Source organism: Lactuca serriola, chromosome 7 (assembly GCF_051521515.1).
Source record: "Lactuca serriola cultivar US96UC23 chromosome 7, Lser_US96UC23_V15, whole genome shotgun sequence".
Lineage (NCBI taxonomy): Eukaryota > Viridiplantae > Streptophyta > Magnoliopsida > Asterales > Asteraceae > Lactuca > Lactuca serriola.
This window is the reverse complement of record NC_136414.1, coordinates 92,183,926-92,205,762: the sequence shown is the minus strand read 5'-3', so window position 1 is coordinate 92,205,762 and position 21,837 is coordinate 92,183,926. Positions and strand designations below refer to the sequence as shown.

Here is a 21,837-nt window from a genome sequence, read left to right as displayed (position 1 = left end):
GTATGGGTGAGATATACATGGAGGGTTGAACTTTAAAAATTGTCCTTGATCCGAGAGCATGGATTAGACATATTCATTCGTCCTTAGTCCAAGAGTATGGAGAAGGCATAGTCATTTGTCTTTAATCTAAGAGCATGGATTAGACATAGTCATTCGTTCCTAGTCCGAGAGTATGGAGTGGTCATAGTAATTTATCATTAATATGGGAGCATGGAATATGGGAGCATGGATTAGACATAGTCATTCGTCTCCAGTCCGAGAGTATGGATTGGGCATTGTCATTTTTCATTGATCCGAGATCATGTATTAGACATATCTGATCTGGGACTATGGATTAGGTAAAATTGTTATGTTTAGATCCGAGAGTATGGATCGTATTTTTGTGAGGATCGACGGGGTGGGGTAAAATTGCTTATATGAGGTGAAATTATATATTGCAAGTTCTAATATATATATATATATATATATATATATATATATATATATATATATAAGTGTGTGTGTGTGTATACTAGACGATTTCTCGCGCGTTGCGCAGTGAAGATTAAAAATATATTGTTAATATATTAAAAGTATATGTATAAAATGGTTATGTTGTTAACATTAACTCTAAGATGATATTTTTACACTAATATATATATATATATATATATATATATATATATATATATATATATATATATATATATATATATATATATATATATATATAAAGTGATACGATAGACAATTTTTATTTTAAAAAAAATGCTTACATGGATAATATGGATAATATGACATATCCATGATTTTTAATTAATTATTGTTTTGAAGCAACATGAACATACAAACATGTATACAATAATTAATTAAATATTATATATATCACCTTCCATAACATATGAACGATAACATGAATCTAATCTAATTTACATTAAAATTTCAACCACCACATACAATGATATTCTTAAAAGAATACTTAAATCAAGAAAATACAAAAGAGAATTAGTATATAACAAACTTACAAATTAAAAACTTCAACATAATAACATGGATCGAAAAATTGTACAAATCCCTCAAACCAACACAAAAAACATTAAACTTGTTTTCTTTGTGAATTTTGTATATGATTTGTATTTGTGTGTCTACTAAAAAAGATTGACCTTTTTATAGTAGAGTATCCATTAATTGTTTATTAAATATATTATATAAGTTATAAATCCTTTGAATTGTTAATCAGTATTAAGAGACTTTTGAGTGGTATTAATTAAAATAGGAGGTTTCAAATGCAAGAGGTGTTTGCAAATTTTTATGGGGGTTTCTAATGCATGAGGTTCAAAAACAAATGTTAGCTTTATAAGTATGTATGATGTATGATATATATATATATATATATATATATATATATATATATATATATATATATATATATATATGAAATTGTATATTGCAAGTTCTAAAATTGCCGATGTATTCACCATGTTTCCCAGTCTGACCCACTGATTTTATTGTATCATAGGTAGCTATATGAAAGATACATTCTGCTGAGAGATTAAAGGAGTATTAATCCACTAGTTTAATTACTGTAAGACTTGTAGTATTTCGTTATGCTTATGTTACTGTATTGCCGATGACATCCCAATGTTTTGGTATAAGTAAAATACATTTCTTCATAAATGTTTTGATAATATGATTATCAGGTTTTATGGGAACAAATTTCGCAGCATTATTTTCAAAAAGGATACTCTGATTTTTAAATATGAATAAACAAATCGGTCTTTTCTGGCTGTGAAGATGTGGTGTCACATCATTTGACATGCGAATAAGCATCATGTTGCTACTATGAGATCCCAACGACAATATTTTTGTGTTTTTGTATATATTAAAAAAAATTAAAGAAAATATTTTTGGATTTTTTATTTTTAGAAAGAAAATAAAAATAAGAAAATCTTTTTGGATTTTTAGTTTTTAAAAAAGGAATATATATATATATATATATATATATATATATATATATATATATTTGGATTTTTGATGTTTGAAAAAAAAAACACAGCAAAAAAAAGTAAACAAATTGAAAAATGTTACTGTGATTCGTTCGACCCATATTCTAGAAGGAATCAAGCGTGGGTTGTGCATGAAAAGTCTTCTATCAAATGCGAATTGTGTAATGAACAATTCAGAGGGAAGTAGAATGCGAATGCATTCGAACGCTGACCGTGAATAGTAATCTCTGAACAAAACACAAACAATGGAAGGTGAATTAAAACACACGAAAGGTATTCCTACTAATTGAAAGTAAGAAAAAACATCAGAAGTAAGATAAAACATATGTTTGTGTCATATTCAAGAAGAATGTGGAACATAAGATGTGTTCATCATTCACAAACCATTCAAAATCCTTAAGAATGATTTTTCATCTAAACGTTTTGTGAAAATGTCGGTAAGCTGATCTGTTATTTTGACTAAATCGACTTCAATGTTTCCGTCTTCAATGTGGTCTTTGATAAAATGGTAGCGAAGAGCAATATGTTTTGTTTTCGAGTGTTGGACCAGATTGTGACAAATGTGAATTGCACTTTGAGAGTCGCAATACAAAGGTATTTTCTTCATGTTGATCGCAGAGTCACAGAATTGGATTTGAATCTAAATAACTTTTGATGTGCACGCCACTGCAACAATGTATTGTGCCTCAGTAGTCAAAATCGAAACACAAGTTTTCTTTTTCGATTGCCAGCTCACAAGCTTTCCGTCCAATAATTGACACCCTGATGTTGTACTCTTTTGATCGAATTGACATTCACCCAGGTCGGCATCAGAGAATGCTTGGATAAAATCTTGTCTTCGAAGGATACCACAATCCTAATGAAACTGTTTCTTTGAGGTATCGAAAGATATTCTTTACATCAGTATGATTGGGTACTCTTAGATTCGATCGGTACCTAGCCAATTACATACAACAAACATAATATCAGATCGACTTGCAGTTGAATACAAAAGTGAACCGATCATGCTCCTATATGTCATGAGATCAACAGTAGGCTTATCCAACGAAGGACTTAAGCGTGTGCCAACATCCATAGGTACTTTAACTTTCGTGTTATTCGTCATGCCAAACCTTTCAAGCAGGTTGCGAGTATATTTCTCTTGATTGATAAAAATGCATTCCCTGCTCTGACGAATATGCAAACCCAAAAAGTTATTGATTTTATCCATCATACTCATTTTGAATTGACCTTTCATGAGTTCCTCAAATTCCTTAGACAATGAAGGATCAGTCGAACCAAAGATAATGTCATCGACATAAATTTGAACGAGCATCAGATGATCCCCTACTTTCTTTTGAAGTAAAGTTGGATCAACTAATCCTTGTTTAAATTTAGCGAGTTCCAAAAAATTTGTTAGAGTTGCATACCAGGCACGAGGTGCTTGTTTCAACCCATACACTACCTTGTCTAAAATATAACAGTGATCAGGATACTCATAGTTAACGAAGCCTGGTGGCTGTTCGACGTACACCATTTCGTCTAGAACACCATTAAGGAATGAACATTTGACATCCATTTTATAGACTTCGAAATCGTTGTGAGCTGTATATGCAAGGAAAATTCGTATCGCCTTGAGTCTTGCGACAGGGGCAAAAGTTTCGTCATAATCAATACCTTCTTGTTGAGAATAACCTTTTACGACTAACCTCGCTTTGTTTCTAATAATACTGCCTTCTTTATCAGTTTTTTTCTTAAAAATCCATTTTAGACTAATTAACGAAACATCTTCAGGTTTAGGAACCAACCTCCAAACCTTGTTTCCTTCAAATTCAACAAGTTCATATTGCATTGAAGCAACCCAATCAGAGTATTCTAATGAAATCTTTATTGTTGTTGGTTTGGATTTTGAAATGAGAAAATTAAACGTACACAATTCTTGATGAATATTCAGCACCTCATTTATGGCTCGAATCTGGGCTCAAGTCAACAGACTAGAATTTGGATCACTAAGAATATGTTCTTTAGGATGATTTTGTGTCCATTTGTCCATCGATGGATATGTAGGATCAAATTCTAAAGGTGCATCTTCATAAATGTCATCAACTTTTGAACCTTCTCTTGCAATTAAAATATTATCAGTGATGTCATGAAAATCATTATCTTGATGATTACCTTTATCATTATTCGATCCAACTGACTCCCCTCAACCAATGGATTTGACATGTGATGTCCCCCCTCTCTCGACATCAGCATGGTTATGCGTGCACTCCTCCTCGACATGAGCTTAAGTTGTCATATGTTCCCCCTCAACAATCAACATACAAATAATGTCATGCATTGTGAGATGTAGAATTCAAGTGCTCCCCCTCTACTTGATGATTAGTCGAAACATGCACTCTTTTGACATTTACTCTTGTAGTTGATGAAGAATGTGCTTTGTTTTTGTCATTTGTGACTGTCGAATCATCAAAGTGTTTTGATGCCTCAGCAACTTGATTCTCATGAACATTGATCTCTGCATTGATTGCTTTATCTAGAACACCAAAAATTAAATCAATGCCAATATCAAAAGTATCCATTTGTTCAGAATCAACAGTTGGGTCAACAAGAATGGGTTTTTGAATGAATCACTGTTCAGCCCTTTGGCATAATGATTGTCGAATGTGAAATTGAAATTTTCTTCTAGTTTCCTTGTTCGCTTGTTCAACACTCGATATGCTAAACTGTTCTGAGAATATCCTAGGAAAATTCCCTCATCAGCCTTCGACTGAAATTTGGAAAGATTGTCCTTGAGATTCATGATGAAACATCTGCATCCAAAAACATGGAAAAAAATTTCATTATGTTTCCTTTTGTTTATTATCGCATAAGGTTGATGTTAAAATGACGATGAATGAAAGAATGATTTTGCATAAAGCAAGCAGTCAAAACCGCTTCTTCCTAAAAGTATTGTGGCAAGTTCGCATAAGTGAGCATCGTTCTTGCCGCTTCACATAAGGAAATATTTCTCCTTTCGACAACACCATTTTGTTGCAGTGTGTATGGAGACGAAAAGTTATGTGATATTCCCAGTTCGGTAAAAAATGAATCAATAATTTGATTTTCTAACTCTATTCCACTATCACTCTTTGTCTTTCGAACTTTTCTTTTAAACTCAATTTAATGTTCGTGATAAAGTCAATCATCACTTAAGCAGTTTCAGACTTCTGTTAAAGGAACATAACCCAAGTAAACCTTGAAATATCATCCACAATAACTAGTATGTATTTCTTCTTATTAAAAGATTCAACTGTCTAAGATCCACACAATTCAATGTGAAGAAGTTCCAAAGGTTCAATGATTTTTGAATCAAATTATGATTGGATGTCCTTGACGATGTTGTTTTCCCTGTTCACATACAAAACACAACGAATCATTTTCAAATTTTAATACAGGTAAACCATTACCAAGATCATTACGAACAAGTTTGTTAAGATTTTTGAACTTGAGATGAGAAAGACGTCGATGCCATAACTAGATTAGGTCTGAAGATGCTTTCAATAGTAGGCACACGGAGGGAATGCCAATAATTGCTTTCATGTCAAGAGTGAATATGCCTCCCTTTCGTTTCGACATCAACAAAATCTCCTTCGTTTCCTTGCACTACTTGAACAACAGCCTTTTACGACGCTCATTGCGCGTCGTAAAAGGCTCAGACGATGCGCAAATGCGCGCCAAGGAAGGCCCTGTCATAAAGAGAGACGACGCGCATTTACGACGCGCGTTTACGACACACAATGCGTATCAAGGAAGGCCCTGTCATAAAGGAAGACGACACGCATTCGCGTGTCGTAACCTTACGACGTGCGTGTTAATGACATGCAATGCGTATCAAGAAAGCCCCTGTCAAGAAAGGTCATGTCATAAATGAAGATGACACACATTTTTGCGTATCATAAATTTAAATGTTTAAAAAAATAAATTTATATATTTATTAATTTTTAAATTAAATTTTCATTTAATTTATTATAATAGAAATAAAATACCATATACAAAAAATACAATCCAATGCATAATATAAAATAAAATTTCATACTAAAAAAATAAAATAAATTGCACAAATTATAATGTCATACAAAGAATCATTCACATGTTAAACAAAAATAATACATTGCTAACATGTGTTATACATTCCTATAAAACTAACAAATAATCATAGAACTCTGTTTCTTACTGGAAAGGAATGCTAAACATGATTACAAGTCTCCCTTAATCTTGATTACTCACCTGCTTAAGTAGAATGCTGTTGTTGAAAAGGTTACCTAGCAACAGATAAAAACACAACACCTCTCCCACAATCACAACATCATTTACAGAAAAAGGGTTTTCAATTACTTTCATCATCACAACCCGTTTTTTATTAAATAAAAAAGGAAAGATTAATTAATCACTTACAAAAAAGTTTTGATACTCAAACAAATCTGCCTGTTGAGATTCAGCCTGCCCGGTTTCATTAGAACACAAACACAATCTGGACAAGAATTACTCTCACTGCCCTCAAAAAACCCTGAAGCGAATAAAATGTTCCAAAATTATTCAAAAATATCATATTTTCTCCAAATGAGGTTTTCCACATTAACCAACTCCTAACATTTTCTCAAAAATATTATTTAAACATCATTTACATTTTTTCTTTTTAAAAAAGAAAAAACATAAGGTTCCTCAGTTAAACACAAAAATTTAGTTGGAATCTCATTAGGTAATCTAGGTAATCCGGGAAGATTAAACCCTCCAACTTGTAAGGCCATTTTCGACAAATAAAAACATGAAGTTTCAAAGCATTGAAAGTACAATAATAATAATAATAATAATAATAATAATAATAATAATAATAATAATAATCATAATAATAATAATAATAATAATTAATAATAATAATAAACTCTGTAGTACCTGCATAGCTATATGTTGTTGAGCCTGGGCCATAATGGTCTCATGTTCAGATTTCATCTGCCCGCTGTAGTAAAATAAAGAGCACCAAAAACATCAGATTTATCATAAACTTGTTCATAATAATAAAGCGCACATGGATTGAGAAAAATTTAAATTAATAATAATAATAATAATAATAATAAAGGATATTTTAAATAAAAACCTGATGGTTGCACCTGGAATTGATCTATCAGAACCTTAGTCTCTGGTCTCAGGTTTGCATCAAACCTGAATCCAAAATAAGTGATTGGAAAAGCAAAATCTCAGCTATCGGAAGCTATACACGTAAAAACACAACTGATAAAATATCATATTGTTTATAAATAGAATGAGCTTGTAAATATTTGTATGTAAAGTTGGTTTATACTTCACTTCTTGTAGATTGGTAACAGGAGGGCATATACCTACAAAATCATTGTTTTAAAGGTCAAAATACCATTAAATGTTTGAAAGACCTCAACATTGAAGAACCTTCTACTTAACTCTCAGTTGGCTCATTCAGCCTTCAAATTGTGCTCCTAATTGTAACAGCACTTGCAGTACTATCATCATTCATACACAAACAAACAAAAAATATACATCAGTAAATTAAAAACATTAAAATATCAGAAGAAAATTTGAAAATTAAATATTATTACTTCAATGTGTATGGACCCCCTGCTTTCACTTTCCCACAGTCCTTGCAACTCTAGATTCCAATCTCCCTCTGTTGGTGACTCCATTGATTCCCACTGCCACTGCCAAGTGTTAGCAGCTTCTCCACGTGTTCGAATACAACACAGAGCCGTTTTACATCTTGGATTATTTCCATATCACCCGGTAGCTTGTTTGCTGCCAATGCAATAAGTCAAATTAAAAAATGACTGTTTTACCCTTGTGTCTAAAAATTGTAAATGAGACATTACACATACCTTGTAAAGGCTTCAATGCAGAAGCAATGGTGAAGTATAATTGGTCGATTTTTATTGTCATGTTCTTTAACCCACCAAATCTAGTCTGGTTAAGAGTGTCAGCTGCAACTCTGAAAGCAGTACACACCATTTGCTCTAGTAATTGATGTGGTCTTACTGTTCCCAGATTTTGAACACCTCTTATTTTTCTTGACCCACCCATCGATAGATACAAACGGTAATACTGCCATGAGAACAATATATAACCGATTATTATAACTTGATATATCTACAAGATGCATGAATGGAAAGATGTTGACAAAACGGTTATAATTTGGTCAAATGACTGTTTGTCTAATTTGTCAATACTTGAGCAAATAGTTCTCATTTTGTGAGATGGTACACCACATATCTCTAGCATTCCATCCAGTAACTTTCTATGGTTCAACTTTATCTGTGCATGGTGGAATGTCACTTAAGTAGAAGAAAAGATAAGGAAATGAAAATGTGACACTAAAACTTACCTCATAATCACCAATGTTTAGCTCATCTAGTAGTTCAACCAAGATCCTAACCACCTCAAAGTCAGCTGCTATTGTTTCATCACCAGCAATGTCAAAATCACATTGATAAAATTCACGGTGTCTTGCTTTAGATGGGTTGTCTCTTCTATACACTTTTGCAATTTGGTACCTTCTGAAAGATGTAAGACCATTCATAGCAACATATCTCACAAATGGAACCGTCAAGTCATACCAGAGGGAACAAATCTCCCCACCCTAAAAAACAAACAAAAACTTTGCCCAATGGCTATCAAAGGATATATCACTACTTAAAAAAAAAATAATAAAACAAAAATATATAACCTGGTCAGCTAGATCATAAATCAACTTTGAATCTTCACCGTATTTTCCTGTAAGAGTTTCCCTCAGTTCAAACACAGGAGTATCAAGTGCCATTGCACCGTGCCTCTTAAAGACATTGCCAACGATTGCAAATGCATTCTCTCGTACAACCATTTGTTCTTTTGCAAAATCACGAGTCCCCTGTAAAGTTTAAAAAGTAAGATGATTATATATATATATATATATCAATCAAGAAACAAATAAATATTTTATCAAAGATAAAACATAAGCATGCATGGTATTATTACTTTGGCGAGCTTCGGAAGCCTTCTGCTTTCATTGCTTTCATTGCTTTCAACGACTTGTTTTATTTTCGGTAGTAGACTTTCAAAGTGGGAAAGGAAACATTGTGCCACTTTCTCCGGGAGACTTGAGCATGAGTTGTCGTTTACATTGTTAGCCACAGACACAGACAGTAAATTATCTTTTATAAACTACATCAAAAGAGTTGTGCCTTTTCCCATAACCTTCTTTTTCTTGTTGGGTTTCTCATCAATACCCTCTTCCCCTTTCATACTCCCCTCTAGTGATATAAATGAAATTGTGGCTTCCCAAGAAAGAATCTTTCTTACAGCCTTGGACAAAATATAAATTTCATGCAATGATTCGACATACTTGTCTTCCAACTCAAACTTTGCAGCAGCCTTAATGGAGTTATTCAACCTGTCAAGACCAGGGCATCCAACATTGAAACTATCAACCAAAGTAGGATATAAGTTATGGTTTTCGAAGCCCTTTAGACAAATATGTGCTCGGTGCCAACTACTCTTGCCAAGATTCTTAAGGGCACAAGCTAGAGAGGAGAAGAATCCGGTCAAATCCTCACTGACACTTCCATTTCCATTTGCGAATGGGGTAGAAGAATTCACTGCAATTCGAGTTGAAGAGTGGACTGATTTGTAAAGAGACCTTAAACGACCATGAACTATAGGAATGTTATCAACTTGGTCACACTGTAGATTACCACATAATTTTGAGCCATTAAGTAAAACCTTCATAACACTAGAAACATAAGTCACGTCTTTATCAGAACAACCATCACCATAATCTATGAAGATGAAGGCAGTGGAAGTGTCGGCCTTCAAGGCCGCGCAAGACAAGTAGCAACAGCATCAGCAACTGGTGCTAATGAGGAGGCGGTGTGGTCCAGGAGAGCACCTCAATCTAAAAATTGTAAGAGAGAGAGAGAGAGAGAGAGAGCATTCAAAAGGAATAAACATGGGAGTTTATTAGAGCGAGAGATGAGAGATGAGAGAGGAAGAGAGAAATGGAGGGGAAGAGTAGCTGCAACCCGTAAAATTTACCTTCACTGTGTCTTCAATTGTGTTGTTGAAGTAGGCCCAGTAAATTATGTAGTCAATCCAACTTCCTTCCACACAATCTTCTTTTCTCAATCCTAATTCCGGGAAGTTTTTTTGTCATTAGAGCAAACCATCTTCTCCCCAAATCACTCCAAACCCTAACCCCTAATTCACTAATCCAACAGTGGGATTAATTTTGTATTTACGGGAAGATAGAGAGGAAGAAGATGAATACGAAAGTAAATACGCCAGAGCAGTCAACCATGTTATGTAATTGCTTCACCGTTGGGCCCCATCGTGAGTTGCAGCAGGGCGTTGTCAACATGAAGAGTCGCAGACCCCCAATCGCCGGTTCTATGAAAGATTTTGTGAGGGACAAGAAGTGGTGATAGAAACTAGGGTTTTTGTGGGAGAAAGAAAAGCAAAATAAGAAGCGAGCCTGATTCTTTGGTCGCCGATTTTATTATATGGAGCACGAAGAAGATAACGACGGGGGAGAAGAAGATAGATCCGACGAAGGTAAAAAATATCGAGCAAGGAAGAAGGAACATGAATGGCCAGTGAGTGTGTCTAGGGTTAGAGAGAGAGAGAGAGAGAGAGAGAGAGAGAGAGAGAGAGGAGGGAGAGAATGGCTCTGTACGAGAGATAAGGCGACCCATAGGATCAGAGTGAGAAGCGGGGTATTCAAAATTTTAGAATTTTAGATCCCTCTTTAAAAATGCGCATTTAGTTAAAAAAATATAAAGAGACATTTGTAGACGACACACACTTAAAATAAGCGCCCTCCGTGTTTTTAATTTTTTTTATTTGACACCAATTGTAGGGCACGCACAAATGCGTGTCCTCTATCCTTCAAATTTTGGAAAACTGACATCGATTTTTACGGCACGCACAAATGCGTATCCTCTATTAGCGCGTGTCATTGATTGCGCGTCGTAAAAGGCTGTTTTTCTAGTAGTGTTGTTAGAGATAATACTTCCTTCCTCCTCAAAAAGAACTTGATTACCTGTTCCAACTACTAGTTGTGAAACACTAATCAAATTGTGCTTTAGTCCTTCAACATAGGCAGCTCAATTCATAGTGAACTTCCCATTCGTTACTTTTCCATAACCTTTGACTTTATATTTATTGTTGTTTCTAAACTTGACAACTCTAGCATTGTCCAACTTTCGAAAATCCCTCAAATTCTCCTTCCTTCCAGTCATGTGACGCGAGCATCCACTATCGATATACCAATTTTCTTCATATTGCTTGCCACATATTACCTACAACCGGTTAGAAAAATCTAGGTCCCCAAGACCTTTTGGGTCCTTGGACATTAGTTTGAAACACATTATGTAATGAAGAGCCTAAAAGCCATTTATGAACTTTCGATTTGAAACTGTCAATTAAATCAATTTCATTAGCTTTAGGCATCGAATTGTAATGATGTAATGAAGAAAGTTCAACATTGATTTTCTCTTTCTCATCCTTTTTCCGAGAATCATCAATGATATTCTTTGGAATTTATTTCCACTTTCACACCATTGGAGTAGATTCGCGAAATGAAGTACTTCCATTCATCAAATCGTTTAAGTACTTCTCATATGCATTTCAAATTTGCTCTTGGAAATACATTCCGGATTGATAGTGTTTTCCTTTTTCCTTCAAGCCAATGATAGATGTTCTTAACATCACTTCTACCTTTTACAAGTGTTGCTTTCATTTGTATCTTCGATTCTGGATTTGAAAATTTTGGATTTGTGGGTATGAAGCGCATACTCTTCTTTCCTTTAATTTCAAATTTCTCAAATTGTCGTTTGAGAGTTGATTTTGGTGAATGTTTTTGAAAACAATTTTGCTATCGGTTTTGATAACCAACACCATTTTGTTGAAAAGCTTTTCGATTTTGATCAAACCTTCTTTGTGCATAACTTTGACCAAAACTCCTTTGACCATGATTTTGAACAAACTTCCCTTGTCCATTATTTTGAGAAAAATTCTATTTTCCACTATTTTGAACATTTCCTTGAGCATGATATTAACCAAAACGCTTTTGTTCATGATTGTGACCATTTCTTTGTAAACCACCTTCTCGAAAGTTATTCTGAACATAGGTTCGAGTCCTTTGAAAATAATTTTGTTTTGGAAATTGTTTGTTTTGAAAATTCTTTCCATTTTGTGAAAACTTATTTGGTGTTTCATGAGATTTTTGTGTGAAATTTTTTTATTTATGAAAAGCTTTTTCATTTTTCCAATATGCTTTATTTTGAACTTTTGATTTCAAAATTCCTTCCTCAGAAGCCAAGTTTTCCACTTTTGTTTTGAAAAGTTGTGTTTTCACATTTTGATATTTGGAATCATTAGGTATAGAATCAACACATTTTTCTTTGTTTTTATTTTCAACCCCATATTTTCTGTTTTCACAACCCAAATACATTTCATTGGTTTTTGCTGACAAAAATTTTTCAAGTTCTTATTCAAACCATTTTTGATTGTATTTTCATCTGAATAAAATCCTTCTTTAGTTACGTTCTCATTTCCTTCATTTACCAGCTTGTTCAATTCAGGAGCAACCTTATCACCATTTCCTTTGGTGGCAAAGACTTGATTTGGATTTAACTTAGTTAAAGACATATATGAATAGCATGTTGAAATGCCTCAATATTGGAGATTATATATATATATATATATATATATATATATATATATATATATATATATATATATATTATAGCAATGAATTGAACATATATGGGACCCTTGTTATAATGATTCGAGTCTTCGGATATAGGATCGATTGCATATGCTATAATATTCGATTATTCTATTTTTTAAATGATTTTAGCTTTGTGTGAAAAAAATTAAAATTGCATGTCATTGAAGATGTCAAATAACTTTCAAGAACGTTCTAAGGTTTTACCAAAGAATTGGTTGATTGTGGACAGTAGGAATAGGTTGTAGGACGAACCACAGTGACATGTTCTGTATTGAGATGATTATTGGTCAGAATGTTGGTCATATGGGAATATGGAAATGTTTCCATCATGGGATATTTTTTATTTTTGTAAAATTTGCATGTGAGTTGGAAACTTTAATGCAAAGAAGTGTTCAAGGAGTATGCCTTGAATTTGATACTTCATGACCATGAAAATTTTCTGAGTAAAAAGTTCTAGTTGAACATTATAATATAGAAGGGTCAGTCTCTCTGACTTTAGAACCTTGATATCACAAAAAGATAATGCATGTAAAGATGATCACAAAAAGATAATGCATGAAATTCCACTACATCTTAGATAATGATAAGAATTTGGAATTGTGAAATGTGCATCATTGGAATAATGTCCATTTGATCTATTCGCAAAGGAAGGACCATAGAGAGGAAAAATATGCATGTGTATAACATAGGTGCGACTGATGTTATCTAATTTAAGCAGTTAGTTGATTACTCGAAACATTATACAATGAATAAATTTGTAATTATTATGATGATTAAATAATTGGAATTATTTATATTCAGTAATTAATTTATTATTATGTTTCATTGTGCATGTTTACTTCCTTGAGTAATTTTAATATTATTCAAAATTCCATAGTCATTCACACTTTTGGAAGTAAGTAGTGATTTAAGATTGTCATGAGTTGAGTGTAGATTGTCAATTAAGGTTAAGACAATTATATTGGAATTATTACAATATTCATGAGTACTTTGAAAATAGAGATTTTATGTATTGGATAAACCCACTCTTAGAGATTACTTCATGGATTTTATCATGAGTAATTCTAAGACGATATTATCTACTATTCTTAAGTGGAGATATATAGTTTTTAGTTTATGAATTAGTTGTGCATTAACTGGGTGCTATAAAGAGTAATTCCAGCCGTGATTTAGTTAGTAAAATGTATGACTAAATATACAAAGTAATTAATTTCTTTTACCTTAATAGGAAAAGCGATATATTTGGGCCCCTCGATGATTTGTTGCCAACATCTGAAGTGATTGGCAGAGCCCAGACTAAATTGATGTTTCAAATTAGTAGTCTGAATTTAGTCATCATAAATCAGCAAAATCGAGAAACAAAATCTTGTACTATGATATTGATTATAATCCATGTTTCATGTCCATACCATATCATGTAAAATGAAGGAATAGCTGATCACTTATCTTATGGATTATATTTTATTCGAATCAGAGTTCGGCAGGGGCTTTGTAAAGCACTCTTTGTTGTTTCGCTCAAGGTCTATACTTGAAATTGTAGTTATAGACTTATCCAAGTAAGAGATTGTTGGATTAAGGTGTCTAATCTTGTAACTAAATTAGTATATTCTTGTAATTAGAAGCAAAGTCCCTTTTGGGTTTCCCTCATAACTAGAACTTGGTTAGAATGTCCATTTTTAAAGAGAGAATAATTTATTAGATTATTATATGATTGATAAACTAATTGGAAATTATGATGATATAATTTGTTAATATATTATGTGATTAATATATTAATTGGAAATAGAAAATGGATTTGTTAATTTATTATGATTAATAAATCAATATGAAATCATTTAGAATTAATTAATTATTAATCAAAATTAATCTGGAATTAGTTCGGGATTAATTGAATTAATTAAAGGTCCAAAGGTTGAATTAATTGTTAATGTTCATAATTGAGCAATGAATGAAGATTCTAGAACCCATATAAGTGGTGAAAGAAATTAAGAGGGATTCGAGGGTTTCCAAAAGCCTCCTAGTGGTAAATAAGTAAAAGATTTGAACTAGGATTAAATCTATTATTTAATCATTCAAATCTTGATTTGTCCTTTTAGTTAAATAAACTATAAATAGGACCCCTTGGGACCTCAAATTTGTGCATACTCTTCCTTGAAGGATCCTTTGGCCTAAATCTCCTCTCCCCTCTTTCCTCTTGTCTTAGAGTTCTAGGGTTTGGGTGTGAGCTATTAGAGGCACCATCCTTTTCGTGTTAAGCTTTCCAAGTCATACACTACAAGTGGGTTGAAGTGATTATTTTACTACAACAAATAAAAAGGTATGTAAATCTATAATTAGTAATTTCGAATTACACTAGGGTTATGCTAGGTTTAGTTGTTCATTGTATGTTGCTATCAAGGTCTAGGACATAAATCTTTTATAGGATGCATCTACCCTATGGATTGTTAATTGTTTTCCGCATTGTATAATTTTGTTTTCTATAAAAACCGTCAATAAAATGTTTATTAATGATATCTTGATCATTAATCTCACAAGATTTGATTTAAATTCTTGAACTTGTTTGTCTATGTTTCGAAAGTTTGGTTCACCTTTTACATATTCATATATTTTAGCTACTTCTTCATATTTACCACCTATAATTTTTGTTTCTTGAAAAAGGTTTAATTATTTATGATTTTTGCAACTATGGTGTGAGATGTGGTCCAATTAAGGAAGAGTCTTTTGATATTATCAAAGTCTTTATCTACATTGTTTTATTAATCAAACATAATCTTATTTAGCATCATTTGATTTTCTAACTCAACTTTCATGTTTGAAAGTTCAACAACTTTTGATTTAAGTTCTAAGAACATAACATCATGTTTCTATTATTTCAACTTTTTCTTTATCAGATTTCTTAGGATCAAGAAACATATAATCAAATATTAGATCTTTCTCGTTATTAAACTAGGTAATGCGTTTCAAATTATAATAAGTAGTTGAAGGATCCAATTTAATATAGAGTTATCATTGATTGAGCTAGGTTAGATTCAAATGTGCTTAATCTACCACTACAACTTGAATATTCTATTTTGTTCTTTAAATTTCCACCATTACTTCATCAGACAACACATCTATAACCTCCCAATTTTCTTCTTCAACTAAAAAGACCTTACACCTTATGTTTTTTTTATTAAGAGGCAACCAATTTTCTTTTAATTTGCCTTATATGAGTCTTCTTTATGATTAATATTTTTACCCTTACAATACTTAGCAAAATACCTTGTCTGACCATACTTGAAGCCTTTATCAAATGAAACCAACTTTTCTCAATCAGATCAAAAGGTTATCTGTTCTTAAACATTCTGTTGATTAGTGTTGAATCTTTTATGTATGATTCTGAACTTTATGTGATTAATAAATTTGTTAGATTGCTTCATTGTGAGGGAAACTTCATAAGCTAATTAAGAAAATTGTGATAAATTTTCATCCTCTTCATGTTTGTTATCAACTTTATTATCGTCGTCACTCTATGGTTCTTTAACTACTTTCTTATTTTCTTTATAGAAGGATAGTAGACTTTTCTCTATGACCATCCTTCACATCTCTGATGCTTTCTCTTCTTTAAGCCTTTATTTTCTCATAATTCATTTAATTGTCAAATATACACTTCATATTCATGGTCTTTATTTTTGTATTGTTCTTTAGAACATCAACATTATGTTCCCAGCTTTCATCAAGTTAATAAAGGAGCTTCAAGACTAAAACAATGTTTGTATTCATTTTGAATTTTCACATGTCATTAAATAAGAAGTTAAATTTGTTTATGGTATGAGTTAGTGATTCATTATTATAAGCAAAGAAGTATTCATACCTTCGGTTAAGGCTATTCTCCTAGTTAATCTTAACATATTCTATTCCACCATAGGCCACCTTTAAAATGTGGAGCATCTATTTGACCGAAGTTAAATTTTCAACCATATGTTATATATATATATATATATATATATATATATATATATATATATATATTGATGGGTTTTGGTCCTAAGAACATCCTATGTGCTCATACAAACCCTAATGCTCGAATCTAGGTTTCTCTATTGTACATGCAAGTTATCCAAGACTATAAACCCTAATTCTAGCATTCAAGTAATCATATTAACATGAGAATAGGTTTAAGATGTTACCTTGATTGTTATGTAGCAATAACAATCCCAAATCTCCTTGTATTGACTTTGGAAGGCTTAGAGTCACAAGTGTCACTCCTCTAATGGTTCACAAACACCATAAGCAAGAGGATGAAGAGGAGAGAGGATGGAGGCTGGCCTAAAACGTGTAAAACCTTAGGATAAGTCTTAGCCACGTTTTTGGTCATAAGGGATCTCTTTATATAGGAGGCAATTAGGGTTATCTAACAAGGAAACCCTAATTTGGATGCTTAAGGCCTAAGCAACCCATGGAGCCCTTTCCTTAAGGCCTTGGACGATTTCGTATGGGCTTCCCCCATAGAATTCGTCCACCTTATAATAAAAGGCAATCCATGGCCCAAATTGCAATTATCTTATAATTACAATTCCAGTCCCTTAAGTTTAATTAATCTCTTTTAGTCACAAAGCTAATTACCAATTAATTCTTGACTAATATTAATTAAACAATATGATTTATCCTTTAATATATTATTCTCATAATATATTAATAAATCATATTTAATCCCTTCTCTCCATAATTCATCCTATCAAGTTGCTTTGGTGAAGGCAACCCAAAAGGACCATGCACCATCGGGTCAAGTACATACCAAAATAGTTATGGACTTAGACACTAATCCAACAGTCTCCCACTTGGATAAGTCTAATAACTATTCTACGTATGACTTTAGATCCTGATCTGCAATCATAGCTTTCCAAAGCCGCAGTCAACTCTGATCCTATCAGATATGCGTGTCCTTAGATAAGGGATCATATATTCCTCCATTCTAGATATCATATGAGATATGATTTCAAACCATTCTCTTTGTACTATATCTTGATTCCCGATTTATGATGACTGACTAATTAAACAAATCAAATTAGCCCTAGCCCGGCCGAGCATTTACGTTTGTCATCACTAAATCATCGAGGGGCCCAAAGATATCGCTTTTATCCTACTTTGTATAAAAGGAACAGATAAACTTGATACAATGCTTGCTTGCACTCACTCACCGAATCACACACAACAATATGTTTTATAACACCAAGTTACTGGTGTGTTTACATATTATCAATGTGCAACCGATTTGCAAGATACAACTCACACATCTCGGTTTCAAGAATATAAGATGTTATCGTCTCACCAATTACTCGTGATACAATTCATGGAGTGATCCAAGTGAGCATGGGTTTAATGCAATGCTCAAATCATATTCATAAGCACTCATGAACGTTGCAGCAAACATTTGCTTATGTCTAATACTCTTTTAGACAATCCACACACCAATTCACGACAGTCTTCATTCATATCTACTTCCAACATATGAACGACTGTGGCTCGTTCGAATAATTCGAGTATTCTTAATAAATTCAATTATTCTAGAAGTCAAAACATGCATAGTGAAACACAAGAATTATACTAATCCCATATGGCCTCTAACCTTTGAGTATAAACAAAACTGCTTTTATTTATCACCATATCGATTACTCATTATTTGTCGTTTCGGGTGATCAACTTCTTACTTGAATCATTACACTTGTCCCATGCTCCTAGCATGCACACAATGTTTACCTACGGTTCTTACTTTGTGAAATAGACCAAATTGAGCACATTTCCAATCATTCTCATTTCACAACTCCAAATCCTTTTTCATAAGTGTGAGAATATCAAATTCTTGTTACTTATAAAATATACTAGATTCTAACATTCTATGCAATGATCCTTTCGTAATGTCACTGCACCAAAGTCACAAAGACTATTGCCAATGATATTACAAAGTCCTCTATTGGAGATTGTTACAATACAATTCCTTAGATATGATGTCTCTCACTCAAAGTACATTCCTTTGAACATCCTTTTGCATAAAAGTTTCTAATCTAGACATAGATTTTCAATATTCAATTCCCAATATGGACACGCTTCCATATTTTCCATATGACAACTCATTCTTAATAGAATCTTATCTATTCGTAATGATGTCGATATGGTTCATCCAATATGAAAACATTTCCATAATTTCCATATGACAACTCATTCTTAATAATGTCGATATGGTCCATCCAATACCATGCTTCCAACTACTCACAAGCGACTAATCCTCGTCAAACTTTGGATTGTCCTTTGATAGTTGTTTAATTATTTTAGTCAAAACCAATTCTAATCCCTTTTCCCTCTAAGTGCGCTTGACATTTGGAAAGTTTTAGAGTGGTCAAACATTAAAGCATTTGCAATCGATCCTATACCCGAAGCGTATGGGACATGACGCATAATGTTTTATTTTCTATGTTCTCAAAATTCGAATTGTGAAGAGGAATGCCGTAATCATAATCGAAATTTTAAGAACACACTATGTACCCCTGACTAAATTTATTAACATTTCTCAACCTAATCCTTTAGATTTGAAATGAAGCATAATATTCTCTCCCTTAATTATAGCAAAACAACTTTACAACCTTTACGACTTTACAAGGTATAACTCTTGTTTTCTATAATTAATATTTCCAACTTGCAATACGTACCTTAATAATCATACAATCATAACATTTATGCTCCCACTATCATAATGATTATTATAAAACATAACACTTACGCTCCCACTAGCTTTGACATGTATTCAGAAACATCTTAACTTTCAGAAAAACAATGCTTATTGAATTTCTTAAGTTCATGTTTCTAATACTTAGTGCTTTTATAATCTTTTATCCATGCTTCTTGAACTTATACACCTTTGCCTTAGATAGTTCATATGTTTTTCTAAACAATTAAGACTAATTTCCAAACCTCACAATTCAAATCATGGAAAGGGATACCGTAACCATGATCGAATTCGAGAATGCAATTTTACAATCACTATCTTCTTAAAATCTTTCTTAGTGAAAGCATTTCCTCACAATCATTTTCATGAAGGAGGAAATCTTATGACACTTAGATTTAAATGGTGTATTTTTACCTATCCATGTGAATTTGTCAAAACCAAAGTTTACGACAAATTCAAACTCATATGGATCGAACTTTCTTGATCTCGATTTCTTGCCTTCATGGTAGCACAGCTGCCCACCATGTCTTCCAAGTAGTTAAGCAGCTCACCTTTTCTCATCAATGTACTTTCCATTGAACAAGGTCCTTGCCTTTTATGCATTCAAATGAGAACTCATAGGAATCACATGCATAATTAACTCGATTGGATTGGCATAGAAACAAAATAATGTCAACACGATAGGTTGTAAACCTCAACTCGTGTGCTAGTGATGATCAATAAGGTCTATTTTAATTTTTTCTTGAAACCTTTCAAGACCATTAAGACTCCCACTGACTCCTTGACATATAAGATTCTCTTGTCAATAACCATTTAGTGACAAACAAATATTCAAGAGTTAGTGCAGTTTTTATCAAAACACTTCATAAATTGGTCCTAGTTGGTCTTTGTCTTATCCAAGACATCACAACTTTCCACATTTGATTAATGTTATAAACCTTCTTAATACTTTTCCACTCAATGTCACAATCTTAACTCTAAGACTTGTTTTGGAACGAAGTATGATTGACTTCTTGATTTAACCATTTCTTCAATTCTTGATTCCTCTTCTTAGACATACAATTGTACTAAGACTCACTTAGAGGATCAATTGAGATATGGTTCTTAATCATTAAGACCCATCATAAATCATACAAGGTACTCTCCCTTCTTCTTAGAATGGAGAAACTTTTATCTTTCTGCCTACTTGATTCTTCTTATTCGTTCTACTATTGATTCAAACCTTTTTAATCAATTCCGAATTACACTTAATCTTATAAGTGTAATCATATTTACTATACTTTTAGTAAACCATGACAAATATCTTGTTAATCTTATGGTGAACTTGATCAACACGCAACTTTGTGTGCTCGATCTCCTAGTCCTTCACTTGACACTTTGTCAACGAATTAGTCTAATTTCCAAATATGAAATTTCTCATTCATCATGCAACCAAGTTGCATGATTCCAAGTTTCTGTCCAATTGAAACTTGGGCGATGAGAAACTCTCCCTATTTGGTAAATTCTTGACTTTCCATAAATAACATAATAAGAACCAAATCCATTATTGCTAATATTCAAACATCAATTTTTCATATACGCCATTGCAAGGATAAATAAATAATATAAAATCAAAATTTATTTTATTGCGGAAAAATTTGTCCTTACAATGCAATTCATTGAAAAACTATGCTAATACATCTTTCTTAGCAATCTAATTCTAACTCCAAGTAGTAGCTCAAGAATCTAATCTTCGAGAAATGCGATCGAAATCCATTCCTTCACGGTTAGATTCTGCTCACTTCTTCCCTTAAGCTTCCGTTCTTTTCTTCGATCCTACAAAACATCAATTGTAATCATATCACGTTATGTATTAAGAATCTAGAATAGAAGCTTAAAAGAGTTAGTTAGTGGATTTTACCTATATTAAAGCCATACGTTTCGACTCTCCCATCTCTTAGATCTCTTAGGTAAATGGGGCAGCTTCATCTCCAATGCCCTTTCTCTTGGCAATAAAAACAAATTGACTCTTTTGGAACATGACATGAAACTACTTCAGACATTGCCTTTCTCTTATGTTCAAACTTTTCGATCATAGCATGTCTTTCATTGCCATTGTCTATATCCATAGAGATCTTGAAGGCAGATTCACCAATCAACTTTGCTTTTCTATTGCGCCAAACCATTGCTAATTCAGCAGCAATAAACATATAGGTGAGATCTATGACGGTCACGTCGCGGTTCATCATATAGTACTCTCTTACGAACTCACTATATGAGTTAGGAAGTGACTGAAGAACCCAATCAACAACTATTTCCTCAAAGACAACGGATCCCAACATTCTTAACCTATCAATGTGTGACTTCATCCCTAGGACGTGTGCACACACTGACTTTCCTTCTTTATGTTTACTTGCCAAAAG

At 32.8% G+C, this 21,837-nt stretch overlaps 1 pseudogene; it reads right to left on the bottom strand.

Moving 5' to 3' along the window:
* Positions 1-4,297: 4,297 nt before the first annotated feature.
* On the bottom strand, positions 4,298-12,650 carry LOC145064214 (histidine--tRNA ligase, cytoplasmic-like; annotated as a pseudogene).
* Positions 12,651-21,837: the final 9,187 nt, after the last annotated feature.